Source organism: Ascaphus truei, chromosome 8 (assembly GCF_040206685.1).
Source record: "Ascaphus truei isolate aAscTru1 chromosome 8, aAscTru1.hap1, whole genome shotgun sequence".
Classification (NCBI taxonomy): Eukaryota; Metazoa; Chordata; class Amphibia; order Anura; family Ascaphidae; genus Ascaphus; species Ascaphus truei.
Genome location: NC_134490.1, coordinates 2,744,765 through 2,766,053, shown reverse-complemented (window position 1 = coordinate 2,766,053; position 21,289 = coordinate 2,744,765). Strand labels below are relative to the sequence as shown.

The window sequence follows — 21,289 nt, the reverse complement described above, 5'->3', positions numbered from 1 at the left end:
ATTTGTATGCATCTAGCATAGAGACCTGCTATTAAGGCTTGGTTAGCAGGCTTGTCATTACTTGATCAAAAGATGCAACCAAAAATCTCCTTTGTCTTACAGACTTAGGTGTCACTATGTATATTTATTTCCCCATTTATTGTTAGCTCAATGGGAGAGGCGCAGGGATTCACTTATTTTCTTTTCTTTTGAAAAGTGCCAAGTACATTCTAGGCACTATATGAATAAAGATATACATATACACTATAGGTGCAAACAAATAATCAGAAAGGAAACCCCTGCCCCGGAGAGCTTACAATCTAAGAGGTATGTTAGGCGAGTTTATGAAGGTGTATGTGGGGTAGATGGCAGTGCTTGGCGACAATGGTTGGTAGGAGTGACCCTGGGTGAGGGACAGTAGCCGTGAGTCCGGGCTACCAAAATGTTTCATTCAGGTGTTTAGGTTTAATTTAGCCATAATGTAACATGAATGTATGACTCCCTGCAAAGGCACGACCATTACACTGTGCCCTTCCCTGCACGCCTTCTCTCAGTACACATCTCCAAACATGCCACTCACACTAATCTCTTCAGGACATGGATTACATCCTTCCAATGCTCATTTTACATCATCATCTCTATAATCTGCGACAGGCAGAATAATATCAGTTAGCGGCGTATAAATACAAACAAGAAATCACACCATGGTTATTAGCGGATATTCTCCCCTCTGAACATGATGAGACGTTAAATATCACTTATACACAGAAGTTTGAGACACTGCACGGGAATAACCTCTGGTGCAAATCGCTCTCTCTCTAATTCGCAGAGCTTTAGTCGCTTGGCGGAGCATCTCATGTGGAGTTCAAGAAATGATTAGCTGCCGCAGACCCACTCGGCGAGCAGAGAGGCCCATTCTCTCCAGATGACTCATTACCAGGAGAATGAAGTGTACCAGCTTTAAATACCAAGCACTAAAAATAACACGCCACAGCCTGCTATTGCTCGCCCCCTCCCCCCCCCCCCCCCCTCTCTCTCTCTCTCTGCAGCTTGTCCTGTCTTCTCCATTTCGTAGGTGAAACAGGACAGGGTCACCTTTGGTAGGAAGAAGGAAATATATACGCTGGTGCACGGGAAATGGACAGAAAATTGGAGGAAGCAGATAAAATGAAAGGGGAAAAATAAAAAGGAAAGACTGCAGAAAATAAAGTCTCGGTGACAAAGAAATCCCCGTTCCCTGGCACTGCTGAAAGGCTCGGGGTGAGCGATAAATCCGAGGTAACCTAACAGTTAGGTGAAGCCAAGGCCGGGGTGAGCAACTCCAGTCCAAGGGCCATCAACAGGTCAGGTTTTCAGGATGTCCCGGCTTCAGCACAGGTGGCTCAAGCAGTGGCTCAGTCAAAGATATATCCTGAAACCCATGACCTATTGGTTGTCCTTTAGGGGCTGGAGTCGATGACTGAGCCTCTTGTGCTGAAGCAGATATCCTTAAAACCTGACCTGTTGGTGGCCCTTGAGGACTGGAGTTTGCTGTCCCTGATATAGAATAAGGCCCTTAAAGTGGCAGAGGGTATTACACGGGGTACTCAGTATGCAATACCAATTTGAGACCGAGCGTAAATCAACATGACAACAGCAGTATACAAATGCATTATTCAGGGGCGCAGCATGCAGGTACAAGGTGAAGGAGGGGAGGGGAGGCGCAGCACGCAGGTACAAGGTGAAGGAGGGGAGGCGCAGCATACAGGTACAAGGTGAAGGAGGGGAGGGGAGGCGCAGCATACAGGTACAAGGTGAAGGAGGGGAGGCGCAGCACGCAGGTACAAGGTGAAGGAGGGGAGGCGCAGCACGCAGGTACAAGGTGAAGGAGGGGAGGCGCAGCATACTGGTACAAGGTGAAGGAGGGGAGGCGCAGCACGCAGGTACAAGGTGAAGGAGGGGAGGCGCAGCACGCAGGTACAAGGTGAAGGAGGGGAGGCGCAGCACGCAGGTACAAGGTGAAGGAGGGGAGGCGCAGCGTACAGGTACAAGGTGAAGGAGGGGAGGAAGGAGGGGAGGCGCAGCATGCAGGTACAAGGTGAAGGAGGGGAGGCGCAGCACGCAGGTACAAGGTGAAGGAGGGGAGGCGCAACACGCAGGTACAAGGTGAAGGAGGGGAGGCGCAGCGTACAGGTACAAGGTGAAGGAGGGGAGGCGCAGCATACAGGTACAAGGTGAAGGAGGGGAGGGGGGGCGCAGCATACAGGTACAAGGTGAAGGAGGGGAGGCGCAGCATACAGGTACAAGGTGAAGGAGGGGAGGCGCAGCATGCAGGTACAAGGTGAAGGAGGGGAGGCGCAGCATGCAGGTACAAGGTGAAGGAGGGGAGGTGCAGCATACAGGTACAAGGTGAAGGAGGGGAGGCGCAGCATACAGGTACAAGGTGAAGGAGGGGAGGCGCAGCACGAAGGTACAAGGTGAAGGAGGGGAGGCGCAGCATACAGGTACAAGGTGAAGGAGGGGAGGCGCAGCGTACAGGTACAAGGTGAAGGAGGGGAGGCGCAGCACGCAGGTACAAGGTGAAGGAGGGGAGGCGCAGCACGCAGGTACAAGGTGAAGGAGGGGAGGCGCAGCACGCAGGTACAAGGTGAAGGAGGGGAGGCGCAGCACGCAGGTACAAGGTGAAGGAGGGGAGGCGCAGCGTACAGGTACAAGGTGAAGGAGGGGAGGCGCAGCACGCAGGTACAAGGTGAAGGAGGGGAGGCGCAGCACGCAGGTACAAGGTGAAGGAGGGGAGGCGCAGCATGCAGGTACAAGGTGAAGGAGGGGAGGCGCAGCGTACAGGTACAAGGTGAAGGAGGGGAGGCGCAGCGTACAGGTACAAGGTGAAGGAGGGGAGGCGCAGCGTACAGGTACAAGGTGAAGGAGGGGAGGCGCAGCATGCAGGTACAAGGTGAAGGAGGGGAGGCGCAGCGTACAGGTACAAGGTGAAGGAGGGGAGGCGCAGCATGCAGGTACAAGGTGAAGGAGGGGAGGCGCAGCATACAGGTACAAGGTGAAGGAGGGGAGGCGCAGCATGCAGGTACAAGGTGAAGGAGGGGAGGCGCAGCACGAAGGTACAAGGTGAAGGAGGGGAGGCGCAGCACGCAGGTACAAGGTGAAGGAGGGGAGGCGCAGCACGCAGGTACAAGGTGAAGGAGGGGAGGCGCAGCATGCAGGTACAAGGTGAAGGAGGGGAGGTGCAGCATACAGGTACAAGGTGAAGGAGGGGAGGCGCAGCATACAGGTACAAGGTGAAGGAGGGGAGGCGCAGCGTACAGGTACAAGGTGAAGGAGGGGAGGCGCAGCGTACAGGTACAAGGTGAAGGAGGGGAGGCGCAGCATAGAGGTACAAGGTGAAGGAGGGGGGGCGCAGCACGCAGGTACAAGGTGAAGGAGGGGAGGCGCAGCACGCAGGTACAAGGTGAAGGAGGGGAGGCGCAGCACGCAGGTACAAGGTGAAGGAGGGGAGGCGCAGCACGCAGGTACAAGGTGAAGGAGGGGAGGCGCAGCACGCAGGTACAAGGTGAAGGAGGGGAGGCGCAGCGTACAGGTACAAGGTGAAGGAGGGGAGGCGCAGCACGCAGGTACAAGGTGAAGGAGGGGAGGCGCAGCGTACAGGTACAAGGTGAAGGAGGGGAGGCGCAGCGTACAGGTACAAGGTGAAGGAGGGGAGGCGCAGCATGCAGGTACAAGGTGAAGGAGGGGAGGCGCAGCATGCAGGTACAAGGTGAAGGAGGGGAGGCGCAGCGTACAGGTACAAGGTGAAGGAGGGGAGGCGCAGCATGCAGGTACAAGGTGAAGGAGGGGAGGCGCAGCATACAGGTACAAGGTGAAGGAGGGGAGGCGCAGAATGCAGGTACAAGGTGAAGGAGGGGAGGCGCAGCACGAAGGTACAAGGTGAAGGAGGGGAGGCGCAGCACGCAGGTACAAGGTGAAGGAGGGGAGGCGCAGCACGCAGGTACAAGGTGAAGGAGGGGAGGCGCAGCATGCAGGTACAAGGTGAAGGAGGGGAGGCGCAGCATGCAGGTACAAGGTGAAGGAGGGGAGGCGCAGCATGCAGGTACAAGGTGAAGGAGGGGAGGCGCAGCACGCAGGTACAAGGGGAAGGAGGGGAGGCGCAGCATGCAGGTACAAGGTGAAGGAGGGGAGGCGCAGCATACAGGTACAAGGTGAAGGAGGGGAGGCGCAGCATGCAGGTACAAGGTGAAGGAGGGGAGGCGCAGCATACAGGTACAAGGTGAAGGAGGGGAGGCGCAGCATACAGGTACAAGGTGAAGGAGGGGAGGCGCAGCATACAGGTACAAGGAGAAGGAGGGGAGGCGCAGCACGCAGGTACAAGGTGAAGGAGGGGAGGCGCAGCATACAGGTACAAGGTGAAGGAGGGGAGGCGCAGCATACAGGTACAAGGTGAAGGAGGGGAGGCGCAGCATACAGGTACAAGGAGAAGGAGGGGAGGCGCAGCACGCAGGTACAAGGTGAAGGAGGGGAGGCGCAGCATGCAGGTACAAGGTGAAGGAGGGATTGCGCAGCATGTCCCAAATATGCTTCATATAATACGTTAGCACGGATCTAAAAACTACCATACAATCCAGTAATACTGAAACCATCTAAAACATGTGTGCCCAGTGTTTTAAGTGTCTACTCACAAAACAAAGTGTTTTATATTAGGAAAGTGTATAAAACATGCATGCTCAGAATGAGACGTATACAAATAAATTCCATGTATGAGAGAAGCAGAACTGTAAGGTTGTAAGTTCTCCGGATCCACTGGCTTAATAGGAACTGCCGTTTTGAATGTCAGGAATCCTCTCGGAAAGAAAACCGTGCTACTGATCCCATTCCTGGTACCCCGTGATTTAAGGGTCATCAACCTTGAGTTCATTTTGTACGCCACTGAACAATGTAACTAGAAGTGGCAATAACCGCAGAAAAGTTTTCCATTTAAAGCCTTTTCTGCTAATCTCTGTGGCCTGGGGAACAGGACTGTGCTCGTGCTTTTTAGGGTTGGGCATGACATTAAGAGAACAGTTTAAATGATTCCAGTGGGCGTCTTTCTTCTTCTTCGTCTGCAGCACACCGGGATTAGGATACAGTTTTCCCTTCTTTCATCCAACATTCAAGAGCTGGCCTTTCCCAGTCTGTTCCCAGCCTCCCAGAATGCCTTGCAGGCTTACAACATTCTGGAGTTCGATTACAGCCTCATCTGTTCGGCGTTATTATGCTGCATGCGAGAACTTAAGCACACCCGCAGAAATGGCTCAATAGCAGGATTGTTTCACTGCAATAACATGGGGAGGGACGGAGCACGAGATTAAACTATCTCTAGGAACAGATATGAATCCAAGCGCTGGAACAGCGGGCTGTGAGATCTGTGGGGAGACGTGGGCCTTTCTTCATGAACACGAACAATGAATGACTGGTCGGGGCGGCCAACTCCCGTCCTCAAGAGCTACTAATAGATCAGGTTTTCAGGATATCCCTGTTTCAGCACAGAGAGTTCGAATCGGTGGCTCAGTTCAAGCCTGCACCGCCTGTGCTGAAGCAGAGATATCCTGAAAACCTTGAAGACTGGAGTTGGGGGGTGCAAATGAAAGTTGGGTTTCTTCTGCATTGCGACAAGTTTATTTGCTTTCTAGCAATGGGTCAAGGACGCGGTTTCACTTTGGATGAAAAGTAAATAAATGGTGGTGACAGGTTTAATGGTTTCAATTTCATTCAATAAGGGGACAAAATTCTTTAAAGCATTTTTTTCGCAGATTGGAACGTTTCCATTTGTAGCAGAGACTCTGATTAATTACCATCACATGGCTGCAGGAAACCAGAAACAGATTTAGAAGGCACATAGGAAGTATATAAAAGACCAACAACGTGTGTAGGAGAATGGCCCGGGCATGTGGCAGGAGACAAACAGTCACGTTCACATGCATTTCCACCACCAACGCCCAACTGTAAACACTTCACAAGATGCATCATTCACCAAGAAGTCAACCCAATAGAACCATAGCAATGCCACTGTGCCACTGTGCCACTGTGCCACTGTGCCACTGTGCCACTTCACCAGCACACCTTGAACACATCTATGTGCCCAGTGGTTGACAAAATCACCCAAAAATCTACTCGCCAAACAAAAAAAATCTACTCGCCCCCTAGTCCCGCCCTGCTTGGGCAGCCATGAGGCGGTCGCCACGGGGTCAAATCCAGTCGCCACGGGCCTGTAGGTGAATGGATTTGTCGAACACTGTATATGCCAGTTACAAAGTATAACATTCGTTATTCTCAGGGGCTAGAAATGGGTTTGGTTGGTTCTTGCCGCCACACCAGTGATGGTTCTGATCGTTGTGGTTAAGTGGTTGAAACAGTTATTAAAATAAAACGATCATTCTTGTGCTAATGTATAAACGTTTTTTCAAATACTTTGGCAGCGGATAACAAAGTAGGGCGACTTGTGATAAAGGCGCCCTCGCATGCTGATGGGTTAATACCCCACCCGCTGCCATGTCTACCAAATACAACCAGGGGTGCTCAACATCAGTCCCCAAGCCCCCCGGACACTGATGGCTCTTCTAGGACTTGATGACGACCGCTGTGGCCATCCGATTAAATCATTTAGCCTTCCACCGCTTTAGATCAAGGGCAGATTGAGGTTTGTCCAGCGTAAGTCTGGAGAACAGGTGCAGCATTGGGCAGCAAAGCCATCTAATTAATCCTACTTCCCTGAGGAATGCTGCTATTTATTGCCTCTCCAAACCACATCCTGCCCTGCGGCCAGCCGCTCAGTGTTGGGGGAAGAAGTCCAGGAAGGGGTATTGAGAGATCAAAGCACAGAGGGACAGGTCTAAGGATGTGCTACTGTATGTGCATGCCAGGGCTGCTTCCCAGCTAACGATGCTAATGGAGCAGTTCTGGAAAAGAAGTGTCAGCTGCAGACACAGCCGTGCGAGAGCCTATAATATAAACCAGAATACACATCTCAATGATTGCAAAGATTGGGGTGCACCAGAGAGCAGTCACGTGCACCCCAAAGTACCCAACGCCCGCTCCAGCGATGTGAGGCACTGCCTGAGGAAACGCTCGCTGGAGCGGTCACTCCCACTCTCTTGATCCCTCTTAACAGGTCTGTATTGCTGCACAATTTGTGGCAACTGAACCCTGAAAATTCTGGTACCAAATGTAGATGCCGGTGATTGCCACAAACACCACAATATCCGAGCAGCAATATAAATCAGTAGCGGCTTCCACTTCAGCAATCTTTGCAAAACAAAACACACCAAAGCATTGATGTCGGGGCAACAAGACGGTGTCATAACATACATCAAATACAAATACCCCGTGTGAGCACATTCCCACGGCTCCATTCCTGCCCTTCCCCATTATATCTTTCCATACAGTGCTTCCACTGCAGCCAGGGATTCTGGGACATAACATGCAAATGAGCATAGGGTCACTTGTACTTCCTAACCATATTAACAGGGACCCCCATAAGCTTGTGCCTGCCGCATTACACCGCTTTTCCAGCACAGCCTGGGTTAAAGAAGTGGTTTCGACCTTTTGTGTCTCGTCAGCGTGAGGTTGGTCGTGGCTACAACCACACAAATTAAGTTATGGTGATGAAATTTGATCTAAATATCCTGCAAGGTGATCCCACTTCCAGGATCACAGTCAAGGTAGAAGGAGCGGCTCAGTGAGTAAAGACCCTGACTGGCACTGAGTGTGAAGCAGGGGAACCTGGGAGAAGCAGCGGCTCAGTGAGTAACGACACTGACTGGTACTGAGTGTGGAGCAGGGGAACCTGGGAGAAGGAGCGGCTCAGCGAGTAAAGACCCTGACTGGCACTGAGTGTGAAGCAGGGGAACCTGGGAGAAGCAGCGGCTCAGTGAGTAAAGACACTGACTGGCACTGAGTGTGAAGCAGGGGAACCTGGGAGAAGGAGCGGCTCAGTGAGTAAAGACCCTGACTGGCACTGAGTGTGAGGCAGGGGAACCTGGGAGAAGCAGCGGCTCAGTGAGTAAAGACCCTGACTGGCACTGAGTGTGAAGCAGGGGAACCTGGGAGAAGCAGCGGCTCAGTGAGTAAAGACCCTGACTGGCACTGAGTGTGAAGCAGGGGAACCTGGGAGAAGGAGCGGCTCAGTGAGTAAAGACACTGACTGGCACTGAGTGTGAAGCAGGGGAACCTGGGAGAAGGAGCGGCTCAGTGAGTAAAGACCCTGACTGGCACTGAGTGTGAAGCAGGGGAACCTGGTTCAATTCTCGGTGTCACTCCTTGTGACCTTGAGCAAGTCACTTTATCTCCCTGTGCCTCAGGCACCAAAAACATAGATTGTAAGCTCTGCGGGGCAGGGACCTGTGCCTGCAAAATGTCTCTACGAAGCGCTATGTAAAACTAGCAGCGCTATACAAGAACAATTATTATTAAAAGATCTCAGGCCGTGCGGACCAATAGGAAGCCGTGACATCATCGGTGTGGTTTCCTATTGGCCCATGTGACGCGGGAGCTTTAAAAAGTTAAAAGCTCTGCTTGCTGAGTCAGAGCATTTATTTCATTTCCCTTATTAAAAAAATGTCCACGAGGGAGAGAGAAAAGAACATTTAAAAAAATAAATAAAGATTGTTTTTTTCTGACAAAATCCCCCAGAGCTTTATTCAACTTGAAATGTTAGCAGATGTGAGAGGGGGCGGGGAGGGGGCGGGGAGAGGGCGGGGAGGGGGGCGGGGAGGGGGCGGGGAGGGAGCGGGGAGGGAGCGGGGAGAGAGCGGGGAGAGAGCGGGGAGGGGGCGGGGAGAGAGCGGGGAGGGGGCGGGGAGGGAGCGGGGAGAGAGCGGGGAGGGGGCGGGGAGGGGGCACACTGGGTGTATTCTAATAAAACACAGAAGACCTTAAAGGGTCAGTTGGTAGGGTACAACACACACACACACACACACACACACACACACACACACACACACACACACACACACACACACACACACACACACACACACACACACACACACTTCCAGGAATAGGTCATTTTGTGTCCTGTCTTTTAACTGCTCCTACAGGGAAGTACTAATATATCTCGCTCTCTCTCTCTTAACCAACTCCAGTCCTTAAGGGCCACCAACAGGTCAGGTTTTAAGGATATCCCTGCTTCAGTACAGGTGGCTTTGACTGAGCCACCTGTGCTGATGCAGAGATATCCTTAAAACCTGAAAATGTGTAGAATATACGATGTGTGCCTCGTACTGAAAAGTTTGGAGACCACTCTTATAGAAATATAGAATCTAAAACAATAGCTGCTTTTTTATATCTCCTGTTCTAGGTGAAATAAAGATGGCTGCTGCAGGAGGCCATGCTATTCTCATAGTGTGGAGAGGCGGCTCGCAGCACCGCTGGAACTGTTCAATGTCAATGTATGGAGAGCATCAACATTTGCACTAAACACAACCCTAAATTAAACGTAAACAGGCCTGGCTATTTATGCGCGGCATATTTGGGTTAAGTCATCTGGGAAGAGCTGTATGGCTGATTAAAAGAAGAAGTCTTACAAATATGTTCGCAATATGTTAGACGTCTTGTTGCTGTTTGATAGATTACGATTGAGGAGGCCCCTGTACAACGAAAGTCACCAACTCCGTTTCCTGGGCACCGGCTCAGAATCCCGGGGACCGGCTCAGAATCCCGGGGACCGGCTCAGAATCCCGGGGACCGGCTCAGGGTGCCGGGGACCGGCTCAGAGTCCCGGGGACCGGCTCAGAATCCCGGGGACCGGCTCAGAGTCCCGGGGACCGGCACAGGGTCCCGGGGATCGGCACAGAGTCCTGGGTTTATATCACACGAAGAGGGATTTCTTTATAAACACAGGACTATCTGAGCAGGGGTGGCTAACGTTGCATCTTTCTAAGGAACCGATTACACCACGCTGTTTAAAACCTGGAAGTAGAACGCTCTCTCTCAATAGATTTGTTGGTAAACGACCCCAATGGAGTCTGGCACTGACCCAAATTATGATATATGCAGATCAATGTTTCAGAGCTCGTAATCAATGTAACTAATGGGCCAATTTCAAATCAATTGGAGGCGTGTAATGGACAATGACGCGCTCTTGTTTTGCAATTTCCAGACTACGAGGAGAAAGAACTTGCTTCCAATGACCCCAGGCTCCTTGAACCTGTTACGGGAGAGAAATATGGCCGCCATGCAGCTGCAGGACATGAATCTTCTAGGTCAGGGGACCGCAAACATTTGAAGCTGCGCCCCCACCTTCCCTGGCTCTCATGCCCCCCCCCCCCCACCACCTTGTATCCGCATGAAATGACGCTGTGGGGTCATGACATCATGTGACCCGAGGCATCATTTGACACATGCAACAACACGTCACATGGACCCGCGCCGAAACCAATAGTCGGTGAATTATGATTTTAGCTGCATCATGAGTGAGATAGAGGTGGTGACGGCAGGACTGCGCGAGAGACCATGTGTGAAGTGAAAGACAGATCAGAGGAAAAGATGACCCCTAGACAGCAGCCTTGATTCGCTCATGAGATTGTATCTTATGGTCCGTGAGGGAGATTTTGGGAGATTGTGGATGATGGGGGGTGGATGATGGGGGGTGGGGGGGGGGGGCAGTGGAAGGGGGAAAGCGTATTAGTTCTGGTTTGGACATAATAAGCGTCAGATAACGGTGGCATAGCTAGGAGGAGATTACAGAGAAAGTTGACATGGGAAAAGAAGGGAGAGGAGAGGTTAATTTGGGCGTCAGTCATTTGGTGAAAGCCAGCTCTCCCCCCCCCCCCCCCCCCCCCCCCCCCCCCCCAGTGCCAGGATAACCAGCTCTGCTTAAAAGTGTAACCAGTTCTCGCTCTCCCCCCCCTCCCAGTGCCAGGACTGCCAGCTCTCCCCACAAAACCCCCCCGCCCCCCAGTGCCAGGACAGCCAGCTCTCCCCCCCTTTACCCCCCCAGTGCCAGGACAGCCAGCTCTGCTTTCTCCCCACCAGTGCCAGGGCAGCCAGCTCTGTATCTGCCTCCCCCTATCCAGTCTTGCTCACTACATGATCAGACGTTTGCAACACTAATTGCTTGGAGTTTTCCTGTACACTGACAGACTGCTCAGAGATGAAGACTCACTTGCTTTTAATAGGTGATGGGGTTAATTAGCCAAAATACTCCGATTACCACCAGTAATCAAAGAGCATGGCTGCAGAGACCTTAGACTGGCGCAGTGCAATTGAAGCTGACAAGTCAATCAATGCTGCTAATTCTTGGGAAATTCCCAATGACGTATGCGCCACCTAGTGGCAAATCCACAATGCACAGGCCAAGTGTACAGCAACAGGACACTGACCGATATTACCAAAATTACCCATCGTAAAGTGATCTTAGGGCCGCTCTATACAGGTTGCGGGTGTGTGTATTTTTTTATTTTAATTGTGCAATCATTGACACACGACACACGCACGTCCATACATACACACATACATACTTTTGAGCGCCGCAAAATCATCTTTTCCCCGTCTTCGCCGCTGTCTGTCGGCTCCCCGCCATGCGCGCGGTACTTGTATAGAAGGGCTGACTAACCTCAGTCATCTATATCTGCGGTGCGCGCGCACGGCGTAGCACGCGGCCGCACTATAGAACGGCCCTTAAGACGGCACTCCTAGCGACACCACGCTAGCACTTTTGGCTCCGGGGACCCCCTGTTTCCAGAGGTAATTACCTCTGTAGGTGCTGCCGGTCGGAGCTTCGGCTGGATTCACAATATAAAGGATTAAAAAATGTTTTAAAAAGTCCTGCGGCCCAATAGGAAGCACCTGCGGGGGTCAGTACCTGATCTGGGGAGGCGGAAATTAACGGGGATCAGCGCCGGAGACCCCCTGCGGCGGGGGTCAGTATCTGATCTGGGGAGGCGGAAATTAACGCAGATCAGCGCCCGAGACCCCCTGCGGCGGGGGTCAGTATCTGCGGAAGCGGAAATTAACGTGGATCAGCGCTGGAGACCCCGTGTGGCAGGGGTCAGTATCTGGGGAAGCGGAAATTAACGTGGATCAGCGCCGGAGACCCCGTGTGGCGGGGGTCAGTATCTGGGGAAGCGGAAATTAAAGTGGATCAGCGCCGGAGACCCCGTGTGGCAGGGGTCAGTATCTGGGGTAGCGGAAATTAACGTGGATCAGCGCCGGAGACCCCGTGTGGCGGGGGTCAGTATCTGGGGAAGCGGAAATTAACGTGGATCAGCGCCGGAGACCCCGTGTGGCGGGGGTCAGTATCTGCGGAAGCGGAAATTAACGTGGATCAGCGCCGGAGACCCCGTGTGGCGGGGGTCAGTATCTGCGGAAGCGGAAATTAACGTGGATCAGCGCCGGAGACCCCGTGTGGCGGGGGTCAGTATCTGGGGAAGCGGAAATTAACGTGGATCAGCGCCGGAGACCCCGTGTGGCGGGGGTCAGTATCTGGGGAAGCGGAAATTAACGTGGATCAGCGCCGGAGACCCGCTGTTTCAAACCTATTATACAAGGAAACAAAGTGTCGCCAGGACTGCGCGGCTCCTTTAATGTGATGTCTGTAAAAACAGTTATATATATATTTATTTTTTTTTTTTTACTTCAAAAGGCCCTAATCCTGCAGTAGTTTACAGGGCAAATAATACAAGTGTTACCCTTCAGGGTTTATGCGCACTTGCCCCACCCAGACAGGCAGCAGGACATTAACGCAGGGCTAATTACCCCAGAGGGGCCGGATCAGGAAAGGTTTAGGATCGGAAGGGTCACAAGTTTATGGTCATTTAACACATGACAAATGATTATATTTAACATTTTTGCCAGCATCTCTATAACGGGTACCATATACATTAACTTAAAATAAATGCGTTTCGCTGTAAATAAAAACTGCACTTCGACGCTTAAGCATTAACTAGTACAGGGCGGCCAACGCCAATCCTCCAGGGCCACCAACAGGTCAGGTTTTCAGGATATCCCCGCTTCAGCACAGGTGGTGCAGTCAAAGACTAGCCACGCGTGCTGAAGCAGGGATATCCTGAAAATCTGACCTACTGGTGGCCTTTGAGGACTGGAGTTGCCCAGGGTCAGGCCCCTTACATGTGGTGTCGGCCTGCAGGACACTACACACTCAAACAGCAAACAATATTTACACGCCCAAAAGACTATTCTGGTAAATGGCAGCGTTTTCAGCGGCTCTGCCGATCCGGCAGGAAGGAACAGTCACCGTAGGGTTACATGTGGGCCAACGGTGACACCTGGTGGATAGTCACAGCAAGTCCATATCCCATGTTGTCTACAGAAAGGCTATGCGAGAAACAGACAGGCGCTGCTTCAGTCCGGACATCGTACAGAACTTAAACATAAAAGCTTTTGCCATACAATTAAAAAGAAGATCACAACAGGAGCAGAAAGTGCTTGCTTTCCTTTGCCCCGTCGTCTCCATATGTATAGGGGGCTTTAACTTGTCACCCCTTCCTTGCCAGGGTCCGGGACACATGGCCGGTCCAACGGTTTTTGGTAAAACGGCCAAAGGAGAGACCCTGTAACCAGTCCCTTTTCACAGCCGGACGGGATAAGCAGCAATGGTCATGCCGTGAAGTGGCTGCAGGCGTATAAGCTTTGGCCAAAGGGTCTAACTAAATGGCCCTTACTCATGAGCAGAGAAGCGCTGGAGTATTGTTCTATATGTTGTGTCACTTTGTGTGTTGCACTGGCCTTTCTGTTTTTGTTGGTATAAGCAGCAATGTTACATCACTGACCCCCACTCCCCGGGGATTATTTTACTGCCCGTTTTCGCATGGATCTGTGTTTTAGACTTCCACTATAGACAGCTTCCAATATTTGTTTGTCATGTTTTTAAAATTAAAAATACTTTAACCTAAGCCGGCGAATACACAGTTACATCAGTTCTAAATGAATGCAATTACTGCAATGTAAACAGAAATAAACACATCAGATTTGTTTGAGCATTACATAACGATGCTTCTTGGCCTCGCATAATCAGGGCTTCCTGAGGACAGCTGTGTCCTGAGGACGTCCCAGTGCTGTGCGCACATCTGAAAGAACAACGGGGAAATCGCATTCATAGCTTCCCAGGTTTTAAGCCCGCCCCTCCCCACTTCCCTAGTTTGCAAGTGCCTCATTCTGCTGGATATAGACCCACTGTGGTCTTTCTCCCTCCTAATAGAGGTAAATGAGAATTTTAATCCTAATAGAGGTATAGTAGTATTTTATCTGGTAGTGTTAGGCCTTGCGAACAGGTGTCTGCCTTGACGTGGCTCACAAGCTTACAACGCGTTGGCCAAAGGGTTAAACTAAATGGCCCTATTTCAAGAGAATATATAAGTATTTTACTGTGTATTTCTGTCATATTGGATGTAGCATCGGGCTTCTCTGTCGTCTGTTCTATAGACTTCCACTATAGACAGCTTCCAATATTTGTTTGTCATGTTTTTAAATTAAAAATACTTTAACCTAAGCCGGCGAATACACAGTTACACCAGTTTTAAATGAATGCAATTACTGCAATGTAAACAGAAATAAACACATCAGATTTGCTCGAGCATTACATAACGATGCTTCTTGGCCTCGCATAATCAGGGCTTCCTGAGGACAGCTGTGTAACACGTCCCAGTGCTGTGCGCACATCTGAAAGAACACCGGGGACATCTCATTCTTAGCTCCTGGGACATATTTGATGCCTAGATGAAAATGGGGAATATGTCAAGCGTCTAATGCAGTCATTTTCAACAGGGGGTTCCGTTAGCGCCCCTCATGGGTTCCGCGGCCGCCGGGGGGGGGGGAGGGTAGAGCTGGGACAACTCTCGCAGGGCCAGCGGCGGCACTCCGCACCGCAGTGACCCTGCGGCTCCCCAGCAGACTCCGCCCGGTCGCTGCGATAATTCCGCGTTCTGGTCGGCGCCGGAAGTCACTCGAGTCCAACTTCTGACCGACAGGAGGTGGTGCGTAGGTGCAGAACGCTTCTCTTCTCCGTGCTGTGGTGCTCATTGTTGCACCGACCACCTTTTGTTTCCATGCAGCCGGACGGCCTCCGCACTTGGACCAGCGAGTTGGTTTCGGTCTGTAGAGAATATCCGATACCTTCTGGGTTATACAAACTGATCACTGATAGAATGGTCTTGTTTCTCATTCTCCGATCCCTTTCCAAAACACGGCATAATGTATTTATTATTCCTTTGTTTCTATATTTACATTTTTAACTGGAATTAATTAAATATGCCATTTTTTGCTCTGGAAGTGTCCGGGGGGTTTGGTATTCAGAGAGCATTTTCTTCACACACCAACATTAGTTCTTCTTTATAGATAAAATGATACTGTAAAAAGCTTTCAAGCCCTCTTTGGTTCCTTCTTCACCTAGGAGGCTTCAGAAGCTCAGCGCCATATCATGTAATCTCTGCTCACCGAGTGTTATCATAACCTGCAATAACTCTGCAATTCTCCAGTGCCAACTGCAAGAACATTGGTGAGCAACAAACGGCCCTAGGGGCTTTACCGGCGGTCCCCAACCGCTGACGATCCCAGCAGCCCACCCCCACCAGGGGATCGTACCCCCTTCCCGCTCCCTGAGCCGCCCAATATCCCGGCTGGTCTCTAGTTCCCCGTATAAGGAGAAGAGCGGGACCGTATGCATTAAGTAGCTGACTGTAGGGGCGGGGAGGTGATCCTACCCGCGGCGGCAATGCCCTGTGCAATAATTTATCATATAACCTCGCTCCAAAATTCCCACCCCCCTCCCCCCCTGTGTGGGGCGCAGTGTTGACCGACCTGTCAATCACTACTGCGACCGTCAACATCAAAGCCCGATCTGGCTCGCTGGGACTGGCAGCGGCGGTAATGAAAGAGTTGTCACCTGCTCGGTGAGGAGAGCTTGTATGGCGATGAATAAAATGCTCTGTAATGAGCCAAGTTTTTACATGAATATTTGAATATTCAATCATGCTCGGGAACAGAAAGGTCAAAACAGCCGCGCGAGTCGGTTTGCTGGACATACATTTGTAATACCCAGGACTTGCATTAAAAGCCGCGCTAAACACCAGACATGAGATGTAATAGATCCATGTGACACGGGGTAAGAAGCAGAAAGTAACACTCGAGGAATTCTCATTTGCATGTCATTACCCAGAATCCCGGGCTACATTGCATGTGTGATTACGGCATAGGGCAAGTTTAGAGGACCTGCCTGAGGCTCATAAGGATCTCTCAATAATGACCAAAGGAACAGAAGTGGTTAAGAAACCGAGCAAAGCTATTCTAAGGATATAATATGGTGTGTAAATCTTCCAGTGCAGCAGACGCTCTCACAGAGCTGCGACACGCAACATGAACCTACAACGGTAATGTGCGCTGGAATGGCTTCTAGCTGGGTGTCGCATATTTCCATGAATCTGCCTGTTTGTTCTCTGAATATACAGAGGTGGCAAAAAGCTGCAGCGTAAGGGATTCAATCAATGCCTCTTCCACTCTCACCCACACGGGCCGCTTTATCTGAAACAGACACCCCCTCCCCCCAAATCCACCCGCCAGAGCAAACAGCGGGATTTAGAGTTCTCTCAACCCAAACAGAAGGGACCGTCCTGGCTAGGATCCGAGTGAAGGACAGCATCTTGTTTAATACATTAAATTGATTGACGCCGTTACAACTAAACATCAAAATTGGACAAACGTATTAAAAAAAAAAAATGTTTACAAAGTTTCCATGGTAAAGAAGTTTGGAGGGTTTTTACAATTATTGACATATATCTTTTGGTGATAAGATTGTTTGCCATCTTAAAGGAACAAAGCTACGCTAACAATTTTTGTTTGCAAAGTAACTATGAATCCATCGTTGGTTAAACTGATAAATACTGTAAAGTTCACTTAAACGCTGGGGCTTAAATTGTAGCTTGTGCTAAAAATGGTAGCCACCGGGTAATAGCGCACTAATTGTATAGTGCCCGGGTCTCATACAGTGGCCCGGGCCAGCCTGCGCGTCCAGGCGAGAGCAGAGTTCCGTTACCTAGGCGACTCTCCCTGCGCATGTCAACATCAATGGGGAATCCACTGCTTACAGCAAGCTTGTTACCAGCGCCGGTCGCTTTATAAGTGCTGGTATAAATAATATAAATTATGGCTACTGAACGTAATTGTTCAATAAACTTTAGTATAGTAGTGCAGCAACCAGATCACAGCCAGCGACTTGTAAACACAATAACCCCAGGCAGACTCCAGCATAAGCAGGTCAGCTACTTATTGCAGACTTCCCAAAAGCAGGAGCTACATGAACGCACCACCTACGCGTTTCACGCCGAAGCACTTTGTCAAATAGCAGAAGTATTGTGCTTACAAGTCACTGGCTGTGCCCTGGTTGCTGCATTACTACACTGGATTCTCTTCACTCACAGACTGCGATGTGGATGCCTTGGCAGTGGAAGGTCTCCTGCAAAGGATACAGGTAATGTGCCATAGTGCCATGTCATTCTTCCTGTTATACACAAAAGCTGCTGCTTATATTCATTACTATTTGGGTTACACAAGTGTGCCATTATTTGTGGTCATCAACACAAGTGTGCCATTATTTATGGTCATCAAGTGGATGCCACTAGGCACAGAGTCCCATCAATTTGATCAATTGTCTTATGAGAAATGGACAATATACAAGCATCCTGGCGTTTATTGGATTCATTAATACAAGTGATTATGGTCACATTTGATTTTTGGAGCACCACAGTATCCGTTACTTAACTTCTATAAACTTTACACTGAAAGCAGTAAAATACGTACTGGAAAATATTTGATACATTATTTGAACATTATTTGAATTTCATTTGTAGCTGGGGCTTAGTAGTCTGTGCTGGAATTGGAGCCGGGAAACGGCACAAAATTGGTAAATATAGGCCCGGCTATTATTCGAACATTTATGGAAGGAGCGGGCAACACCAGTCGTCAAGGGCCACCAACAGGCCTTCAGGATATCCCTGCTTCAGCACAAATATCTCAATCAGCGGCACAGTCTTTGACTGCACCACCTGTGCTGAAGCAGAGATATCCTGAAAACCTGACCTGTTGGTGGCCCGTGAACGCTGGAGCTGAGCCTCTCCCGATTTACGGTGATTGAATCCGAGAAGAAACCATACGTGACACACACACACACACACACACACACACACACGTTAGAAATAAGGCGGTTACTTTAAAGATGATCGAATATTTCTGGTGGCCATTGATACTTTAGCCCAGCTCCAACGGTCACCCAGACCAGGCGCAGGTATGCGCTGACCCAAAACCTGGCCTGGGGGGAGATCGGGGACTCAGGGGAGCGAAGATTAGGAGACAGACATTCGCACTAATCATTTCGTTTCCCACAATGCGGAGTCTGCTTGTTAACCCTTTATTCCTGGAACACTGTTTTTTCCCAGTCATATACGTGGCAAACATGTCACCCCTTCATTGCCACGAGAGTTTGCAATACATCCTCACATTATAGAAGTGATGGAAGGTATAAAAAAAAAAGTAACAAAAACCCTCCATGCTACAGAACACAGCAAATATAAATACCACGTGTGGGCCCTCCATCCTACAGAACACAGCAAATATAAATACCACGTGTGGGCCCTCCATCCTACAGAACACAGCAAATATAAATACCACGTGTGGGCCCTCCATCCTACAGAACACAGCAAATATAAATACCACGTGTGGGCCCTCCATCCTACAGAACACAGCAAATATAAATACCACGTGTGGGCCCTCCATCCTACAGAACACAGCAAATATAAATACCACGTATGGGCCCTCCATCCTACAGAACACAGCAAATATAAATACCACGTATGGGCCCTCCATCCTACAGAACACAGCAAATATAAATACCACGTGTGGGCACATTCACACGTCTTAGGTCTGCAGCCCTACCCTTCCCCATTATCTGTTAGCATACAGTGCTTCCACTGCAGCCAGGGATTCTGGGAAATTACATACAAAATGGGCACACAATCGCAATCCGTCCTGAAAGTGAAGGGGGTAGGAGCTGGACCAAGATGACTTGCAAACAGTATAATAATGATGACCAGCGGAACAGAAAATGTCCTCTCTTAAGGACAAGTGGTAAAAAGCTTGGTTGCCTTTTTCTTTTCTTACCTACCAGCCGTGTGCGCGCCTGGAATCTGTGCACGCAATGTCTTGTACGCAATGTATCACCCTGCTCACTTAATGTAACTGTGTATTTGTTACCATGTATCTGTCATCATTAGGCCGCACTCATAGTGCCCGCAACGGGTGACGCCGCCCAAAAACAATGCATTGCCGCCGCGTGGCGAACTTTCGTATCTTGCAATATTTGATTTTTCAAGGGCTGTCGCCTCATGTGACAGCCCCTGAACCAATCAAATGCCAGGATGCTTGCGACGCCGCCGCAAAGCGAAATATAACTATCACTAGTGGCGACGGGTGACATCACCCGTCGCGGGCACTATACGCGCGGCCTAACTCTGTGCCCAGGACAGACTGGAAAACGAGAGGTAACGCTCAACGCATTACTTCCTGGTAACACATTTTATAAATAAATAAATCTCAGGCCTTGGATTTAATTAAACTGTTGCTTGACCTTTACATAATCAGGTTTGCTTTGCCCAACAAATGAAATCAGGTTTGATCAGCTTTCACCGCCTGCGGGCGGACGGAGTGTCTTTCAATCCTCCCTCATCACGAATACAGAGTGCTGAACAGCCGTCTCTAAACACAGCGTGCAAAAGGACGCCAGATCCAAACACAAACGCGTGATGGCACCGAGACCCGATCACGCGCTTACCAAAGAATAACGTAACGCTGCCACGTTCATTTGTTGGTAAAACAAAGAATATCTGAAGTAGTTCCAGCTAGGTGTAAAAAAAAAATATATAAAAAGTCATTCCAAGAAGGATGGATCATACGAAAAGTAGCCTCAGTTTTAATTTACAAAATGAAACGAGGACAGCAAGAGAAATGAAGAGCTTTACCGACAGTCATTTTTGAATGTCCAATAAAATAGAGTAGAATGGGAGGATTTAGGATTGGGGGGATTAAATGGGGTTGCCCAAGGTCACGAAAACCAGGCGAGCTCCGAGATGTGCAGATCAGCATGTAACCACAAGGGCCATTTCTCCTTTGGGTCGCTTAATATCTATATATACACTATGGTCCTATTTGTATCCACTATACCCTGGAATATACTACACACAAAAAGTAATTGTTTTAATGCTTAAACCAGTGTTTTTCAACCAGGGTCCCCCAAGCATCTCCCCAAATGGTTCCCTGCAATTTACAGGTAATTTGAAAATGATCCCAAATACAGTAGAACTTACAATGCATCTGATCTCAGACGCGCTATTAGAGAGGGTTGGGGTTCCTTACAATGCATCTGATCTCAGACGCGCTATTAGAGAGGGTTGGGGTTCCTTACAATACATCAGATTTCAGACGCGCTATTAGAGAGGGTTGGGGTTCCTTACAATGCATCTGATCTCAGACGCGCTATTAGAGAGGGTTGGGGTTCCTTACAATACATCAGATTTCAGACGCGCTATTAGAGAGGGTCGGGGTTCCTTACAATGCATCTGATCTCAGACACGCTATTAGAGAGGGTCGGGGTTCCTTACAATGAATCTGATCTCAGACGCGCTATTAGAGAGGGTTGGGGTTCCTTACAATGCATCTGATCTCAGACGCGCTATTAGAGAGGGTTGGGGTTCCTTACAATGCATCTGATCTCAGACGCGCTATTAGAGAGGGTCGGGGTTCCTTACAATGCATCTGATCTCAGACGCGCTATTAGAGAGGGTTGGGGTTCCTTACAATACATCAGATTTCAGACGCGCTATTAGAGAGGGTCGGGGTTCCTTACAATGCATCTGATCTCAGACGCGCTATTAGAGAGGGTTGGGGTTCCTTACAATACATCAGATTTCAGACGCGCTATTAGAGAGGGTCGGGGTTCCTTACAATGAATCTGATCTCAGACGCGCTATTAGAGAGGGTTGGGGTTCCTTACAATGCATCTGATCTCAGACGCGCTATTAGAGAGGGTTGGGGATCCTTACAATGCATCTAATCTCAGACAGGCTATTAGAGAGGGTTGGGGTTCCTTACAATACATCTGATCTAAGACGCGCTGTTAGAGAGGGTTTCATAATATAATTAGCGGGTTCCGTAATCAAAACAAAAAGTTGAAAAACCACTTAATAATTGAAAGCTGGGAGGAATCAATCATACTTGCCATTACTTGAGAGATATAGAATATATTATATTATTATTTTTTTTAATGAGGTTAGAGCACAACGTT

The 21,289-nt window shown here is 49.8% G+C and overlaps 1 protein-coding gene across 5 annotated transcripts in view; it reads right to left on the bottom strand.

The window, feature by feature from the left end:
* ADK (adenosine kinase) overlaps positions 1-21,289 on the bottom strand; it is a 118,156-nt gene that overhangs the window by 49,407 nt on the left and 47,460 nt on the right. The window lies entirely within an intron of this gene.